We start from the raw sequence: 18,810 nt of genomic DNA, 5'->3' as shown, positions 1-18,810 counted from the left end.
CAAATAAGTAAATGGAAATGTATATGCAAGCACATAAAGAGAGTAAAACGTTTTCCACATTTTTTTAATAATCTTTAGGAATGTATTTTGAGTGTACCATTAACAAATGCTGTGTCTGCTACCAGGCATCAGTTATTGAAGAAAGCACTTACTAAGCTTTGTAAGAAATATAGCTGAACACTGATTGCAAGCAAGTTTTAAGTGCTACTGTATATCAGTTAAGGCCCAACATGGTAACTTCTCTGCTACACGCAAGTGTAACAGGGAGCCTTGTAACTACTGGTTGTTATGAATAATAACAAATTCTGGATTCTCTCTATAGTAGATACATCCATAGGGCCCCTCTTCTAAACCATGGATAGTTTCCTTACACACAAAGTAAGTCATACCACACCTTGGTGTGGTGCTCTATGCCAGAATAATGAATGTAATGAAATTTATTTATGAATGTGGCTCATGTGGGTTTGACAACTAATCGGATCAGGTAAAAGGTCAAAAACTGATAAAAGAAAGTGCAAGAGCTAAAATTAAACTAGCAGGTGTACAGTAAATGATTTACTGATACTGTTGGATAAAACAGACACAGCTGCACAATCTTTGGCATGGGGAGGAACGTGTAAAAAAAAAGATGCAATGCAAGTCAGGGCCATAATGTGGTACAGTATTATAGGTAGAAGCATTTTTCTTTAGATACAGCCTTAAACCTGTAGCTGGATCTGAACAAAAAGACTTGAAAAAAAAATATCTGGTATTGCTTAGAGGTATCTAAACCACTTATTAACTTTTGGAGGGTTCTCTGCACAATTCAGTTGTAGCTACACTTTACATTCCTGTACAGTTGAGTAATGTTTTTTGCTGGTACTTTGAAACCTCTTTTGAATCCTGTTAGCAACAGAAACATCCTAATTGTGTACAAACAAAAAAATCTTGATAGGAAAGCAAAGCTGGCCAGATAAAACAATAACATCAGAACTATGTCCATAAATAGGAGATATAAGGTCACAAGAACATCTACAATTGCATTCAGCAAAGTGCAATATTAAGCAGAATCACCTTGTTATTTTCCCTCAATACTGTGGGTTTTCCCAGAATTCTGGCCTTTGCTTTTGATGCGGTTGTGCTGCACCTACCACAATTGTGTGCATTTCTGCAATATGCTGTAAATGCAACAGCATGTGTGCTGCATTGCAAATATTTTGCCTGGCATCATTGGGGGTTTCTTTCCAGCCCACCAAAAAGTGACTTTTTATGAGATCTTACAGCATCCCCTCCGATATTTGTCAAAATCCACAGATATTGCTAGTCATGGTATGTCTTTTCTCAATTTAAGATGTAACCTGAATGTAAGGTTGAAGGGACTGCACAGGGAATGCCAATCAAGATTTAGAACCAAAACTATTTTAGGTGAGCATGGGAGTGTGCTACTGTTCAGATCATAGCTGTCCCAAAATGTGCCAAGTCAAGAGGAGTACTTTATTTACCCTATAACCTGTGTTACATTTGGAGGATTTGCACCAACATTGCAAGACTGATTCACCCCTCTCCCCAACCTGGGAGACTTTCAAATAGATCACTAAAATCTGACTTGAGTGGTAGTACCTATAAGATCCAAAGCTACAACCCTGTTTCCAAAAGTTTGGATACTGTGTAAAATATAAATAGAAACAGAATTGTATGATTTGCAAATCTAAACCATATATTTAATTGCAAATAGTACAAACACACATATCAAATGTTGAAACTGAGAGAAATGTTATTGTTTTTTGAGAAATATATGCTCCTTTATTAATTTGACACCAGCAATGTTTCAAAAGGTAGGGCAGGGGCAAGTTTCACACTGCGTTGCATCACCTCTTCTGTTAAAGGGATTCTGTTATGATTTTTATATAGTTTTATAGTTTTTATTTCTAAATTAAATTGTTTACACTGCAAATAATTCACTCTATCATATATAATTTAATTCCTGAACCAACAAGTGTATTTGTTTAGTTGTAATATTTGTATATAGACAGCCAACTCAGGTCGTTTTGCCTGGTCATGTACTTTCAGAAAGAGAAGGCACTGCTTTCAGACTATTGATTCTCCATCTCAATGTAACTGAAGGAGTCACAGTGGGACTTGGAATTTTACTATTGAGTGTTGTTCTTATATCTATCAGGGAGCTGTTGTCTTGTGTCAGGGAGCTGTTATCTGGTTACCTTCTCATTGTTCTGTTGTTAGAAATTTGCTTAGAATGTTATTTTCTTTCTGCATGCAAGAAATACAGTTTTTGGCATGAGGATCCCTTTAAATAAAGTCCCAGTCCCAAATTTTGTCCCAGCAATAAATAATTGCAGTTTTTCTCTCGATGTGATCAAATTTTTTAACCATCATTTGAACGTTGAATGATTTAGGTTATGCATTAGGTATTTTATGGAGAAAGTGGACTCCCACCTGGAGCCCTCCAGCTGCTGCTGCTTACCCTTTTGATTATCTGGTATGCCAGGGACTTATGATGAAGAAGAGATTTCAACTTTCCAAACTCATTCATAGGGGCATGCTTTATTGGAAGGGACCCTCTCTGCTGCGCCTCGCTTAAAACATCAGTTGGAGAGGGTCAAAGGGGGGCCGCATAGAAAGTTCAATGAGAGCAATAATACTTTCTGCACTAGTGGAGCTGAATGTCTGGGCCTCTTAAAGTTACAAGAGGCGGCTTTTTGCAGCCCCTTGTAACTGGCCGCTTGCTGCTGTCTGAGGCAAGGTGGGTGTTGTTTAACATTTTCTTTACTATCGGAACTCAAAACATAATGAAACTTACTTAAGGCTGAAATACAAAGCTCAAATGCCCAGGGTTAATGTAATAAATGGTGCTAATTGTGTTACTTGACTAGTAACCTGTAGCAACCAACAAGCAGGCAGCATATAGTGGTCAGCTGTTTGAAAACAAGCATGATTGGTCGCTAGGTTTCAGGTTGCTTTTCAGACGTATTCGTACTCTTTAAGGACTGTAAGGTCTTTTGGGCAGGGCCCTCTTTACCTCTTGTTTACCTCTTGTTTTCTATGTATACACCCATTTATTGTACAACTCTGCAGAATATGTTGGTGTTTTATAAATACATAATAATATATTGCAGGCAGATAACACAAAATCATTAGGCCTCAGAATGAACAGCAATTTTAAATTGTTCAAGGAAGGCATAGCTCTTGAATGAAATGAGGGGTCAGCCTTAAAATGAAGCCTGCACCCACTGCCAACTGAAGCATGCCAAGGGGTGCTGGGAGTTGTAACGGCAAAGGGGCATGGAAGCTTTCAGAAGCATGATTGCAGTAGTTTGAGAGGCAGAGCCTATGTCAGTAGATATCTATCCAGGTCCCCTTTCCCTTACCAACTTGGAAATTAAGTCAGTCTGGCTATAGCAGCAGACATAACCCAGAGCAGAGGAATATAACAGAGAGAGGGGAGTCTGTATAGAAAAAAATAATTGTCTGCTTGGTATTATTAGGGGGTTCTAGCAGCCAGACCCAGAGCAGGACGCCTGAAGTGTGGCTCTGGCAGCAGAAGCTTAGCATAAGCAGGATAGAGGAATGTCTTCTATGGAGCCCACTCCTTATTTGGAAGTCAGCCCTGAAACTGCATGTTGTCACAAGGCTCATGAGTTGGTTTAAAGGAGAAATCAACCCTAAACTTAAAAGTCCCCTACGCTACATAGACCCCCCCTACCCCCCAGCCTAAGTGTTACCCCGGGCAAATGCCCCTAACGTTTTACTTACCCCTCGGTGCAGATTCAGGCATCAGAGTTCACGGGCACCATCTTGAGGCGCTTCGGTAATCTTCGGAATGAGACAGGCACGTTGGCACATGTGCAGTTGGAACAATTTTCTGTCTCGCGACAACTGCGCATGTGTCGAAGCTTGCGAAAATTGCTGAATCGCCGGTCTCATTCCGAAACATTACCGAAGCGGCTCAAGATGTCGCCCGTGAATTTCGATGCCTGAATCTGCACCGAGGGGTAAGTTAAATGTTAGGGGCATTTGCCCAGGGTAACACTTAGGCTGGGGGGAGTAGGGAAGGGGGACTATGTAGGGTAGGGGTTTTTTTAACATTAGAGTTGAATTCTCCTTTAAGGCAGTATCTCCCCATTCTTTCAAAAGGGCAAATTTACTAAAGGGCGGAGTGACTAACGTTAGCGAATTCGCAAATTCACTAAGATGCACCTTTTACTCAACGTTACCTGTTCCGCCAGACTTGCCTTCACCAGCTCACACCAAGCAAAGTGCAATGGGCTTATTCAATTTTTAGTCCCAAAAAACGCTGGCGTGTTTTACTTTTTCAGGGTGATAGGCTGCAAAAGTCCGTAAAATTTGTTTTGGGTACCCGGGCTCCCCCATACATTTCCAACCATATGGCACATAAACTATACACTGGGATCATGTGTAGGGCAATATAACAACTTTATTTTATTTTGGTTTCCCGGGCTTGTGTAATGTAATGTATTTGCTGCAACATATTCGTCCATTCAACTTTAACTTCCCGCCGTATGCAAATTAGCCAACGATATCGCAACTTTGCTTCATGCAGCAACGCTATCGCAACTTTGCCAGAGTTCGGCGCCCTGGACGCAACTTCGGATTTTAGTGAATTAGCGCTGTCCTGGCGAATCTACGCCTGGCGAAGTGTTGCGATGTGAACGAAGCCGGCGCTGGCGAATTTCTGGACGTTAGTGAATTTGCCCCAATCTCTGTGGTTTGTGATAAATTGGGTTCAAGGTAGGGTTGCCACCTGACCGGTAAAAGTTATGGTTGATCCCAATGTTATTAATAGGGAAAAAAGATAAATATATAGGAAGGCTGGTATTTTTTTCTGGAAAAGGTGGCAACCCTAGTTCAGGGCAGTGGTGTAACTAGATGATACTGCAGTGTCGGACAGTCCCCTCTCTCGACGCCAGTTTCCTCTCCCGATCACCAAAAGAAAAAAATGTTTTAGGTGCCCACCTCTTCATTCAGGAGCGACGCCTTCACACAGCGACAAGCGAGCGCTCGTTGCATCATAGTAGGGGGGCGGGGGGGACCCTGGACATTAGTCCCGGTGGGCCCCTGGTCCAATCCTGTGTTACTGGGCCCCACAGCAAATTAATTTTAAGGCCCCCAATGTAACCAAAGAGTTTGTCTTTTTTTTTTTACCAGTATAAGTTGAAATTGCTCATTATTTAGGGCCTCATGGGGCCCCTATACCTCCTGGGCACCCCCTGCAGCCAAAAGGCCGCAGTTACGCCCCTTGTTTTTTTTTGTCCAGCCATGGTCTGAACGGTCTGTGGGAGGCAAAATAGGCCCTGTCATTCCAAGTACACAGAGGCCCAAACAGCCCACTATATGGTAAATTTCTACGGAGCCGTACAGCAGTCCCTCTGGCATTTGCCAGAACCCACAGCTTGCCAGTCCGGACACGCTGCTTCCTTCTCGCTAGCCCTCAGCAAAATGCTCCCCCACACCGAATGGCACCGAATCTGTTTTTATAGCAGTTGTGATGCCAGTGCGCATGCCCACAACTTTACTCAGAATTTAGAGGGAATTGAAAAAGAAACCGCGGAATTGCTGAGGGGGTTGAAATAATAAAAAAAAAAAACAGGCAACTCTCAGAAATTCGGGGGAGCTGACAGGGCCGCAGTTTGGCGGGGTGGGGGTATGAAATATAGCGTTCTTCTTTCTTCCTTCCGGCCTGCTCTCCATGTGGCAGAATGTGGATCATTCCTCTCAGCATTCTCTCGCAGTGAGTCAGGCTCAGACTGAGACTCGTCCGTGAGTCGCAGGGCACAGGATACACGCTCAACTGGTTAGGCCGCTGCAACAATGTGACATTTAAGGCTCACTGGCCCCACCCACTGGGTGTCTCGGGGAAGGAGGAAAAGTGCAGGCTGTCTCAGCTGATAGGTGGAACCGGAGGGTGTCCCATCGCTCACACTAAAGTTCCCAGTGCCTGGAATTCCCAAACTATGCCGCTGGATTTTCTTTGACTTTCTGCCCGTCTGCCCACTTGGTCGGCGGCTCTGGGCTTGGCAGGGGAGCGTGGGAAGGCTGCAGATCCCGCTGGATGATGCTCTGGGCTGAGAGGTAACAACTTTCCGGGTTCGATCTGACATTAGCGCTGAATAATCTGTTCGGAATGTCTCCTGCTATGTACTATTTATTGCGCTGCATGTGTGCAAACAGATATGAAAGGACTGTCCAGTTAAAGGGCTACACGCTGGAAGTTGTAGTTCAGCAGCAGAACTCGGTTACAGTATATAATGGAGCTCAGGAGTGGTGTAAGCAACACATGTGGGTGCACATTCTGCCTGTCTGTGAGTGGCTGCCACTGGCATTTCAAGTAGTCACAGAATTCAGCTTCTAAGTCTGGAGACTTGTGATAACTACACATTGTAGCACATTTTTACTCTAAGGTGCCTTCCAGGTAATGTGGCTGGCTATTGATACACAGTGCTGAACACTGGCATACCCACTATTAATGGTTAAACACACACAATCTGTGTCTATGAAAGCCATACAGCGCCTGCTTGTGATGCTGAATGCACATGCAGACAACAAACCGAAACCCACGTCATGTGCTAGACACAGGGCTAATCTTAGCAAACATGGACGATTGGGACAGTTGTTTTCTTATACTTAGACTATAATCTCTACAGGGCAGGGCACTCTCTACTATTGTATCTATTACCACATGGCACTTAATTTCTGTAGACATACTTATTTTTATGTATTTACTATAATGCTTGCCCTCCCCGTGTGTACCTGATTTACAAAGATCAACACGTGCACTTCTGAATTAATGCTGAAGATGGGGATGTGACTAACGTAATGATGCACTGATCTAGGATTCTGCCCAAACTTTCAAGCACTGGACATTGTAGGGCAGAGAATTGTTGTCTTTGCTTAACTTTCAATATGAAAATTGGGATACAGACTTTGTTCTATGTTTGGGCAAAGTGCCCTGTATTAGGAAGTATTTAGCATTCTTCCGGTGAATACATAGTAGGCTACATAGATAATGTTTGGTGTGAACAACTGACACAATTATATTGTAAAAAAGTGTCTGTATTGTTCTATTAGCTATGGTACAAATAGCCATTACTTCCTGTTGATGACATTTGGTGTGCCAAGCAGCAATGAGAGGGAACCTTGTATAACTTAGCAGAGAGCATCTTTATTGTGTAGTGGTTTTCAGATTGTTTACCTTGAGGACATTTTTGCATTACAATATTTAGCCTTGCCCTTCCTTTCGAAAAACTATAGGTTAAAGAATATCAACAGGTGGACCTCTACAATATCTGACCGATAGGCATGGAGGCCAAATGAACAGATGCCATTCAAGATGGTCAGACAGTAAGCCCTAACTGCCTGATTGGTTCCAGGCAGGTATAGCTGTCAATTTATGACCGCAAATAAGCATTTATCCTAGCAACCTAACTGACCATCAAAGTGGGCTTTTTCAGATCTAGAAGAGAAAAAAAGTCATTCTCTCAAATCCCGCTATAAATGACCTACGGACCACACTTTGGAAACCACTGATCTTGTTTAATCTGTAAAAACAGCTAGGGATGGCCACACTAGGACAGTAAAGATCACAGGCCTATGATTGAATGGTAACTCTATATTACAGCTTTAAAGGAAAACTATACCCCCCAAACAATGTAGGTCTCTATAAAAAGATATTGCATACAACAGCTCATATGTAAAATCCTGCTTCATGTAAATAAACCATTTTCATAATAATATACTTTTCTAGTAGTATGTGCCATTAGGTAATCATAAATAGAAAATTGCATTTTTAAAAAATAAGGGCCGCCCCCTGGGATTGTAGGATCGTAGGATTCACTGTACTCACAAACATACCAACAAACCATACATTTTAGGTCACATGAGCCAATTAACAGACAGAGTTGTGTCTTTTGCTTCCACACTTCTTCCTGTTACAGTTAGAGTTGAAGTATTTCTGGTCAGGTGATCTCTGAGACAGCACACAGACCATCACAAAATGGTGGTTCAAGGCAAGAGATGTAAAAGGGCAATATTTACTTAAATATCTATTCCAGTTTGGTAAGATTCTTTAATATGCCACGTAATATAATATGAACTATCTGTTGCTTAAGTGTTCATTTTGGGGGTATAGTTTTCCGAAGGGCCATCAACCACATCAAAAGAGATGGGCAGTGTGATACTTACGGATGGAATTTTTTTGACCTCCATGGATGGAGGGCCGATAATGGAAGCCAGTTTTAGACACTCCCTGTTTTTAAATTAAATCCACTATACACCACACCCATGTTACCACAAGAATGTCCACATTATTTGTGGTAGCACACCAAAAACCAAATAGTTGGTGCTCACTGGAGGGATATCACTCATCACTCATATGTGAAAAAAGTTGTCATATTAAGACATACCCTTAATTCCATATGTCTCCTCTTCCCCTGTGGATAAAACAGCACCCCAAGCACATGATTAAACACCTTAAGGACCCCTAACAATACTTTTTAAATTTTAACAACCCCCTACAAATACCAGGCTTATGTTCCACAGGCAGAACAGGGCACACACAGGCAGAGTATGGCACACACAGGGAGCATAGGGCAAGCAGTGTATGGCACACACAGGCAGAGTATAGCACACACAGGGATCATAGGGCAAGCAGTGTATGGCACACACAGGCAGAGTATAGCACACCCAAGAACCATTGGGAAGGCAGAACAGGAGACAGGGAAACCTATCAGGACCACTCTAAGATGTACTACATACAGTGACACAGTGCTGGTGTTCCTTCAGCAGTTTGTATTATTGTGAACAGGTGAATAATGGGGGCAGTTTCAGTCTGGGTCTCAGGTGTGAACCTTACAGGGCTTTAGGGTGTGAACGATAGAGGTGTCACAGGTGTGAACAATGCAGGGGGAATTACATTTGTGAACAATACAGGAGATTAAAGTCTGAATTTGAGGTTTATACGATACAGGGGCCAGTTAATCTCTGTAGTGATACCATTTAAAGTTTACATATGGTAAGCAGACACAGCAGGCAGACTTCCATGTGGGGGGCCACACACATGCGGCCCATGGGCCGCCAGTTGGACAGCACTGGTCTTGGGCATCTAACCCAGCTCCACAGACTGCATCAGGGTAGCCTTTTCATGAGAATATTATGAGCAATAATAATAATCATTTTAAACAGGTGAAGTCAAAGTTTCAGTTCAGCATTCAGAGTAGCAGGGATGCTAACTCTTGAGTAATTCCAAACCCTTTTTTGGAATTCCTTTGGTTGGGGCTCTCTGTATATTTGCTTAAAGGGCACCTTCCCACCTATATAAAAAATTGTCTCCCCCACCAGAGGTGCTGGCTAACTGAGCCCACACTCCAGCCGTGGGAAATAGTAGTATTTTGTCAAGAAAACCTTCCTTGTAAGCATTAAACTACCTGCACCAGGAGTGAGCTCCCCGGGGCAGATGGTCATGTTGGGTAACATGCATGCACATAATATGTGAGTGTGCATGCATGTAATATATGATTAGCATATGATATGACCAATCGTACACTTGGACACTTGCCCATTATGTGCTTATTATGCTTGTGTGTTTCCCAACATGGCTGTCTGCACCAGTGGCTCCTTCTAGTATAAGTGTTACAGCACTCTCAGAGGGGGCTTTGATTGTGAGTTTTATACAGTCATTTATGTCGTGCATGGTGGTATCCCCAGCATTAAGTAAGAGATTGATATTTTGTCTACTATATGAAAGGCATTTTGAGGACTTTATATATAACATATATGTATAAATGTGCACATCACATTTCTTAGAATAACTGACAACTGAAGATGATCTTGTAAATATATGTGCATATAAAGTGTGTGTATAGCTTCATAAAAATATAAATAAATATATATATATATATATATATATATATATATTTACAGTGTGTGTGCATTTAAGTGTAATGTAGCTACTGAAGATGATTTTGTAAATATATGTGCATATAAAGTGTGTGTATAGCTTCATAAAAATATAAATATATATATATATATATATATTTATATTTACAGTGTGTGTGCATTTAAGTGTAATGTAGCTGTATACTTTTAAAATACCTTGGTATGCACAGAGCTAAGCACATGAGATACATAAATACAAAAATAAACTGGTGTTCTGTACATACTTTGTATTTCATCTAAATGCACACAGAGAGACTCAGCCAACAGATACTGTACTGTATTGAGTGGGTAGGCTAAATAATCATGCTTAAGCATTTTGTACAGTCTGTACTAGATAAACAGAAATATATACACACTAGAGCTTAACTAGTCTTGGGATTCGGTGATTTTAAAGAGCTCCTGACATTGCAGGTACACAGGGGTTTATACAACCCCCACCAGCCCAAAAGATAGTGACTGTCTATGGTTTCTAAAGCAGCCCCTCTGGCATTTGGCAGAACCCACAAATTTCCAGTCAGGGCCTGGCCTAGACTATTATTTTGCTGTCAGATAAAAAGTTTACACAGAGCTTCACTTGTTATGTGTTAGCAGATAGAAAAACATTGTGTGAAAAGGCATTACTTTAATGGTATCTAATATAAACAAGTGTTTACTCCAATTTTCATCTTTACTAACTTTTCAGGTTTTTTAGCTAGAGAAAATAAGCATTTGCCTTCAGGGATTGCTCATATAATTATTTTATACACAATGTTACAGAATATTTCAGTAATTTAATCTGTTCATTTGCCATTCACACTTTCCAATAAACTGTGAATTACTCCCTGTATGGATATTTTGTTTCTCTGTATGTTACATAAATGCTTAGCAGGCAAGAAAGAGCACACCCATTTGTGGATCTGTCTGTTTCAGTCTGTAGTCAGCTGAGCTCACCAGCAATTATATAAATACTGTAAATATCAGTTTCGCATGAGAATCATACACCGAATACTGCCTGTCTGGGGATTTGATCTTTGTCACAACCGTGTCATATGCGAAATTGCATGCAATTGGCTCCCAACTGCATCATGTGACTATTTCTTCTCTTGTCACACATACACTGGGGACTAGATAACAAAAACTTCCTTCAGCTTCTCCCAACCCAAACGTCTTTAAGAAAATTACTTTGAAAGTGCTGCTATTTTGTTAGGATCTAGGTTTACTTCACTTTTTTTTTTTTTATTTATTTCCTTATGAAAATATATTTTTTTTAAAAAACAAAGTTAAGCCTTAAAGGAATATTGTACTGATCAACTGTGAAGTTGCACCCTAGACTTAGTACCTACCCCTAGTTTTGGCCTTGATTCTGTTTCACTAAAATCGGATTCGGTTCGGGATTCGGCCAGGATTCGGCTGAATCCTTCTGCCCAGCTAAACTATATGCAAATTAGGGTTTGGATTCGGTTCGGTATTTGGCCGAATCTTTCACAAAGGATTTAGGGGTTCAGCCGAATCCAAAATAGTGGATTTGGTGCATCCCTAAACTTTACACATCACTGTCACATTTCATTTTTGTTGTGGTATCTGATAGTGACTCTCATGCCAATTCAGTCCTTTCGCCCCTGTTACTAGCGGGGTTAGCAATTTGATGCTTTTACCCTGTGTGTGTATAGACAATCAATGCAATAAACACCAAACACTGGTCTAAGGTTGATGCCGCCTCTAATGTACTTTAATGGAACAATGCTTGTCAACACCATTACTGCCAGTTTTTCATTCTAAAGATGCTCTGGCATGTTCCAAGTGAATGGGAGGTGGCAGGAAAGATTTCATATGTTTCTCCACTGGCTGAAGAAAAATGGCACACAAAATGACCCTTGTGTAATCAACCGAATGGTGAATATAAGATGCCATTTTTAGATTTTTTTTTTTCAATGCATGTTGGTACACCAAAATATAGTGGTCTTTTTGCTAACATGTCCCCTGTCCATTGCCCAGAGGGGAGAAAGGACACAGATTAAATGGTGGAAAGGCCTTTGTGTACATAGAATTGTGATTTAGCCACACTACATGCATTCATTATCATTATTTTTAGCATTGATATAGTGCCATTCTTCCCCACAGCCCATTAGAGATTCAAATATAAAACACAACAGTTTACATAAACAGAAAAAACATTTCACCAGAATTGAATCACAGTTGCCATTAAATATTGTTAGACAATAGAGGGAAGCCCTGCTCACGAGAGCCTACGATCATTAAAGGTATGTTCTTTCATTGGATCCTATAAAATGACCAATTGTTTTCCATCCTTCCACATGGCCACAGGCCCTAATAGAAGAACTGATGCATCTTTTCGCTTGGTGTGGAACTGAACAGGATGACTGATTTAATTTCACTTATTCACAATTATGAGCAAAGTGCTGATGTGCACAATGCCTTAAAGGGGTAGTAAATGTTTAATATGTTATAGTATGGCTGATTCTAAGCAACTTTTCAATTGACCTTCATTTTTCCTTTTTATAGTTTTTGAATGAATGCCTTCTTCTTCTGACTCTTTCCAGCTTTCAAATTTGGGTCACTAACCCCATCTGAAAAAAAACAAATGTGATGTAAGGCTACACGTATTGTTATTGCTACTTTTCGTTACTCATCTGTTCAGGCCCCTTTCCTATTCATATTCTTATTCAATTCCCCCCCTTTGAATGAATAACAGCAGTAAGATGAATGTGGATGCAGTTATTAGTGCAGTGCAGTTTCCTGTGCAGCATGAACATTGCAGCATTGACTATCATTGCCCATCATCTATCATTGTCTGCACCAAAAATATTCTGCACTGTAGAAATAAACAGAACCACCAGAAGGAAAACAAGTCAAGCACAGGGAAATATAGAGGGACTAATTTGCAAACACTGGACAAGTTTACACCAGTGCGGTTCAACCCATGCCAACCAATTAAACACATGCTTCTTTAGTTAAACAAGCTTCAATTCTCCTTTCAGTTTGCAGAACAAAGCTGATCACTGGTTGTTATGGGTTATTACATACTGGCAAATTAAAAATCCCATCAAATTCCAAGCAATGCTGTGGTTAGAATTGAACTCAAGTGTCCAGTACTGCAAGGAAGCGAAATAAACCAATGTGCTAATCAGTGGCGTAACTATATATTACTGGGCCCCACAGCAAATAATGTTTCAGGCCCCCAAGTGTCTAGAGGTTGACCTGTTTTATCAATATTTATTGAAATTGTATATGAATTAGGGTCTGATGGGGCCCCTATACCTCCTGGGCCCCCCTGCAGCCGCAGGGTCTGCTTCCTCTGTAGTTATGCCTCTGGTGCTAATGTGCTTCAATCCTTTAATTTTTACTACAACTGTATCTTACAGCGTACCAGCAGTCACTGAAAGGTACTTTCAAGTACAAAGAATAATAGATGTGCAACTGTAAAAGCAGATGAATTATAAAAAACACGAACAACTCTTCAGATTCTGTGCTACTGTAGCATATTGGAGATACATTTCAGTTTTTAAATTCATAAACTGTAAGTTTTACAAATTCCATGTTGTAGTAAAGACTGTTACGTAACATATAGTATTGTCATCCATATCCATTGTCAGTAGTACAAAACGTTGTCCTTTATAAGCAGATAGGCGTCCTTTTTGAAGGCAAAGCTCCGAACTGAAAGACACAGTGGGAAATATACAATGGATGTGACAGCATAAAATATGCCCTGCCATTGTATAAAAATTTGCATTCAGATAGAGTATCCAACATGTATAGAATATGCTGACCTGAAATACAGAGCTCAACTGCTTCCCATTTTAGCTGTGGGATTTATTGGGTTCTATTTTGTTCATACACAAAAAGAAGCCTTTTATATGCCTGCTCACGATTGGCCCTTTTAGGTAAAAAACAACATTATGTCTTCATTATTTCTTCTCAACTTGCCCACTCCCTGACCATCACATGACCACATCTGAGAATGTTTTCAAAATGTTTTCAAAAAATATATGTAAAATGTGGACATGGCAAGTTTTTTTCCTTTAGCCACAGTACATTAATCTTCATACTGTGACTTACTGTTTTCTTTCCTAACATCTTCTTAAAGTGAAAACGAATTTGAATTTGATGAAGGCCTATTTCACCCTGCCATTTCATTATTCACTTGCAGTTTGTACCCTGTGCAGACACATAGAACAATACTTTCCTAAATAGGAAATGTGAAGTTGAAGTTAAAAAAAAAAAAAAAAGTTTCCATTAGCTTCCAGAATAAGAACATGTGTTGTTATCTGCATTAAGGACTATTAAGATACTCAGAATATTACAAACATATCTGTGGTTATCGCAGCCTTTAATAAAAGGAAAATGTATTTTTAGTAATATTTATTGAATATAAAAGAGCTTGGTTGGCTTTTACTTTTAACATGTTTATTCCTTCTTGAAATATTGCTGTGCAAGTTCTAAACTTTGTCTGTTATGTTATTTGACCCTTTCTAAGGATATGGAAGTTTGTCACTTCTACTGTGTTCTTATACTTTGTATAATGATTGAATTATGTTTAAATCTGCTAATTTAGCACAATATAGATTGTTGTTTGGTTCATCCTTATGGCTAGGGGTGTATTATGATTTTGTAGTTTGGGAACATGGTGAAGATATTAAATAGAACACTTCTTGTGTTTGAAACCTAGGTGGTGACTGTCAGCTCAGCTATCAATGGCTTTTGATGTGGCATCAGGATAAATTTATTCTATCAAATGTAAATCAGTTGTGTTCTCTTGATTCATCACCTTTGCTTCTTCAGCCGTAAAACCCTCTTTCAAGATGTACTGCAGCTATTATTGAAATGGATTTAGGCTTATAGTAGCTAGTAATACCCCTATTCCAATAATCCCTGCAGTGTTAGAGAAGATAATAAAGATTATCCGTGCACACAACTGGTCTCTTACTCTTAACTTAAATGAATGCAACTTGTTAACCTCTTAAGACTAATTATTGTTGTGATCAGATCTTATTCATGGCTAGAAAGACAAATGGGGGAATGTAATAAAAGTCTCAAAGAGAAAAACAATTTGCAAAAATAAGAATAAAAGTTTGCATTTCGCACTGTAATTCTCTTCCTTAAACTGTTGTTGCATTTTAATTGTGCATTGTGAATTTTAATTGTGCATTGTGAATTTTAATTGCGCATTGCCCCCTTTTTAAGAAGTGCTTGAAGGTGTCGTAATGGAGCAGACATAACAACTTTTTCAGTAGGAAGTTTTATTACATTCACTGCGCACTGGCGCAGACTATAAAATTCACAAACATTCTTCCCGTGTTGGAAATGGTGGATGCAGCAATTACTGGCATAGCCATTCTTTTATTTATTTTTTTGCATATAGTATAGGCCATACACATAAAATGTTTTTTTCAGGCTGTCCCCACTGTTTTTTACATCCTATATGGCTGAAACCCTGGAAAATGCCTATTAAGCACAAAGTACATGTGGATATTGTATTGACACACCCATGTGCACATCTCAAAGCTAATATAAAAAAAACCTTTAAAATGATGAAACTATAAACATGGACAGTGTGTTAATGAGGAACATGAAATCAGCACAGAACCTGGATGTCTCAGCAGGAACACAGCGCAGAGGTTACAAAACCGCTGTTGTCAAGACAGGACTGCAACTAGGGGTAGGCAGAAAAGGCCTGTGCCTAGGGTGTAATGGTGGGGGAGGTGGCTAGTACCCTAGGCACAAACACCTCGTGCTTAGTTGTACTTGTTTTAGCCCTGTGAATAATCTGGGGCACTGCGCCAATGAGGCAAGTTGAGAAATGGCCTTCCTGGTAATTTTAAGAGCAAATTTTCAGTTTCCAAACCAGAAATTCAGCTCTTCTACCGCTATTGACATGGACCCTCCCTGGCTCCCCTCTGGCTCCAAAAAGGTGAGTGCATAGGGGGGGCGGAAGCAGCAAGTCATCTTAGGGGGTAAAGGGGCCAGGATCATCCTGTGAATAATTGCTGTCAGAGGCATGTACTACATGCATGTACATACCTGCTATTTCTGCTGTCAGTGGCATAACAGTTAAGCCAGTGGCATAACATTTGGAGCCACCTGCAGGGAAGTTTTTCAGGCCCCAACAGTTAAGGCTATAGGAAGAGAGCAAGCAGAAGTGTAACTGCACAGTCCTTTTGATACTATAAATGGCATAACCGGGGCTGCCCTCAAAAATCTTGGGGTCCCATTTTCCTACTTAACCACATTTCCCCATAATGCCTAAACAATCCAACGAAACACCAAAACCATAACCGGCATAACTGGGGCTGCCCTCAAAAAATCTTGGGGTCCCATTTTCCTACCTAACCACATTTCCCCATAATGCCTAAACAATCCAACGAAACACCAAAACCATAACCGGCATAAGCGAGGCTGCGCTCAAAAATCTTGGGGTCCCATTTTCCTTTTTAACCACATTTTCCCATAATCCCTAAACAATCCAATGAAACACCAATGAAACACCAAAACTCCCAACTATTTTTCACCAGTCCCCCTGCCCACTAAATGAAGCCCTGACTGAACTTGACAAAGACTCTTTTCCGCTTTAATTTTGCTAAGGTATAGAAAACTTCACAGTAAGTTGGGGGAGCAACACAGGCATGAAAAATGGTCTAGGGTAGTGCAAAATAAGGGCTGTGATTGGCCATTTAATATCCCCTATGTGGACTGGCAGCCTATAGGAGGTTCTGTTGTATGCAACCAAAACTTGCCTCTAAGCCATAAATTCAAAAAATTAGCACCTACTTAGAGGCCACTGGTAGGAACATCTAAGGGGACGGGGAGCAACATGTTGCGCACAAGCCACTGGTTGGGGGTCACCAGTAATAAGGCAAAACCTGCATTGCGTGTGCACTAACAGACTCATCCTATGCATTTTCTTTATTGGTGTACATACATGTGCCATTAGCCTACAGAGAGCTATCATAAAAATGAAAATTTAACAGACACTTCAATTCATGGAAATAAGAATACACCTAAATCTAATCAACATTATACAGCAAACTGTGTACTGTTATCTGTACAGTATCTTTTCTTAGCAGTCTGTCTCTTTTCATGCAGGAGTCAGAGTTAGATTCTGACTGACAGTTGGGTCAAATACAAAAAAAATACGTTTGTTCTGCCTAGATGATGTAGTCGGGCTGTTTTTCGAAATATCTTTTTTTGTTAATGCTTTGCCCCATGCCATCACTAGATCTGCCCCACCCCCTGTCCTAGTGTTTCCAAAAAAAATACCAGCCTTCCTATATTTTTATATTAATTCCATATTAATTACATCGGCATCAAGCATCATGTTTCCCATCCAGGCCAGTAAAATACCAGCCAGGTGGCAACCCTACCTTGTCTGGACCAATGGGGGAACAAATGTGGCTTATGTTAAATGTTAATTTTCACTATAGTTCCCCTTTAACCCACCCTTTTTGATCCCTGACAGGTGTATTGTGAAGGCCCCTGACATCACAATGACTTTTGCACTGCAAATTAAATATAGAACTTAATATATGTATAGAAATCATTTTATCTTAGGTAGACAGAAAACCATAACTATTTACTGGAGGGGGATTACAATCCTCCAACACAATAAATAGTGAAATTTAAGGGCACCCCATTCTTACTCAGGATTACATAATTTATAATGATTCCTCATAGCTGTTGCTTTTTAATTTAGACCAAAATATGCAGACATAACTTCCTATTTGTTACGCATGCAGATCATTTTCAGTTAATTTATTCCCTCCACTCATTTTTTGGTACAAGAGTTATGAATCCCTTTATGTCTGCACCATTTGTTCTGGAAATGGAAACCATTAAGTTTAATATTTTAGGAATGTTTGTTTATAACAGAGCAAAAGAAAGCTTTCTGTGCTTGCTCTCAGATCTCTCACTCTTTCCTGGTTTTGGTGCCCTTTAACCTTTTGCATGACTGTAGTTCTATGTATATATAAGAGCATTCCAAAATTAGGCCCACTTGCACATTTATAATGGTTTCCACATGGAAATATTTGCTTTCTTATAATATTCTTATAGTATTCAGACATTAAACGCACAGTTAGCAGAATATTATCTTGGGATTTTCCAATAAAGAGACAATTTATCTGTCTGACAGAAATGCATTTTTAATATACAGATATGGTTATCAATATACAAATATGGTTACAGATATAACTGCTTAATTCTTTAATAGAAGACATTTTTCTTTTAGGTACACATAATACAGGAAAACTGTAGTACTAGTAATTTGTTGCTCTCACTATCATTGTATAACCCTTTTAAATGTTTAACATCTGCCCCCCATATCTAATATATGGCACTAAGTTTGCCCTGGGCAGTATCCCATAGCAGCCAATAAGATGTATGCTTTTAAACCAGTAAATTCTACCTGCTGATTGGTTGCTATCGGTTACTGCACCTGGGCAAACTTAGTGCCCTTTATTACAAAATCCCCAAAATGTTGTATGTATAATATATACAGTACCTGTACATGTGTGGTTGATTAATATAATGAATGTGGATTAAAAGTGCAGAGTTCTAGCTTTAAAGCTGCTGTTCTCCTCTCCATTTTTTTTTTTTTTTTACCGGTTTTCCAAAATTGAGGTTTAAAGTTTAATGTTCCTGTCTCTAGTATCTCAAGCTGGCAGTTCACTAGTCCAGGTGCAGATTCTGAACTTTTACAATTTGCTACATTTAGTTGATACATTTTTCAGCAGCATCTGTGTAATATTAGGAACTAGTGTATCAATTATAGCAGTGGCTTTTAAGGACAGGACTCCACGGACGATTCCGGCGCGATCCGACTCGCTGCGCAAAAACGCAGGCGTCACGTTGGATGCGATGGAAATAAGG

The 18,810-nt window shown here is 39.9% G+C and overlaps 1 protein-coding gene across 2 annotated transcripts in view; it reads left to right on the top strand.

The window, feature by feature from the left end:
• The first annotated feature begins 5,625 nt into the window (after positions 1–5,625).
• The window catches only part of rhbdf1.S (rhomboid 5 homolog 1 S homeolog), a 59,644-nt gene continuing 46,459 nt past the window's right edge, over positions 5,626–18,810 (top strand). Inside the window, exon 1 of one of the 2 annotated variants that reach the window (XM_018239065.2) lies at positions 5,626–6,087. The gene's annotated coding sequence lies outside the window, so the exon portion shown is untranslated. The remainder of the gene's footprint in view (positions 6,088–18,810) is intronic. The other variant, XM_018239066.2, reaches the window with a different exon arrangement.

Source organism: Xenopus laevis, chromosome 9_10S, assembly GCF_017654675.1.
Source record: "Xenopus laevis strain J_2021 chromosome 9_10S, Xenopus_laevis_v10.1, whole genome shotgun sequence".
NCBI lineage: Eukaryota > Metazoa > Chordata > Amphibia > Anura > Pipidae > Xenopus > Xenopus laevis.
This window is presented reverse-complemented; position numbering and strand designations above follow the sequence as displayed.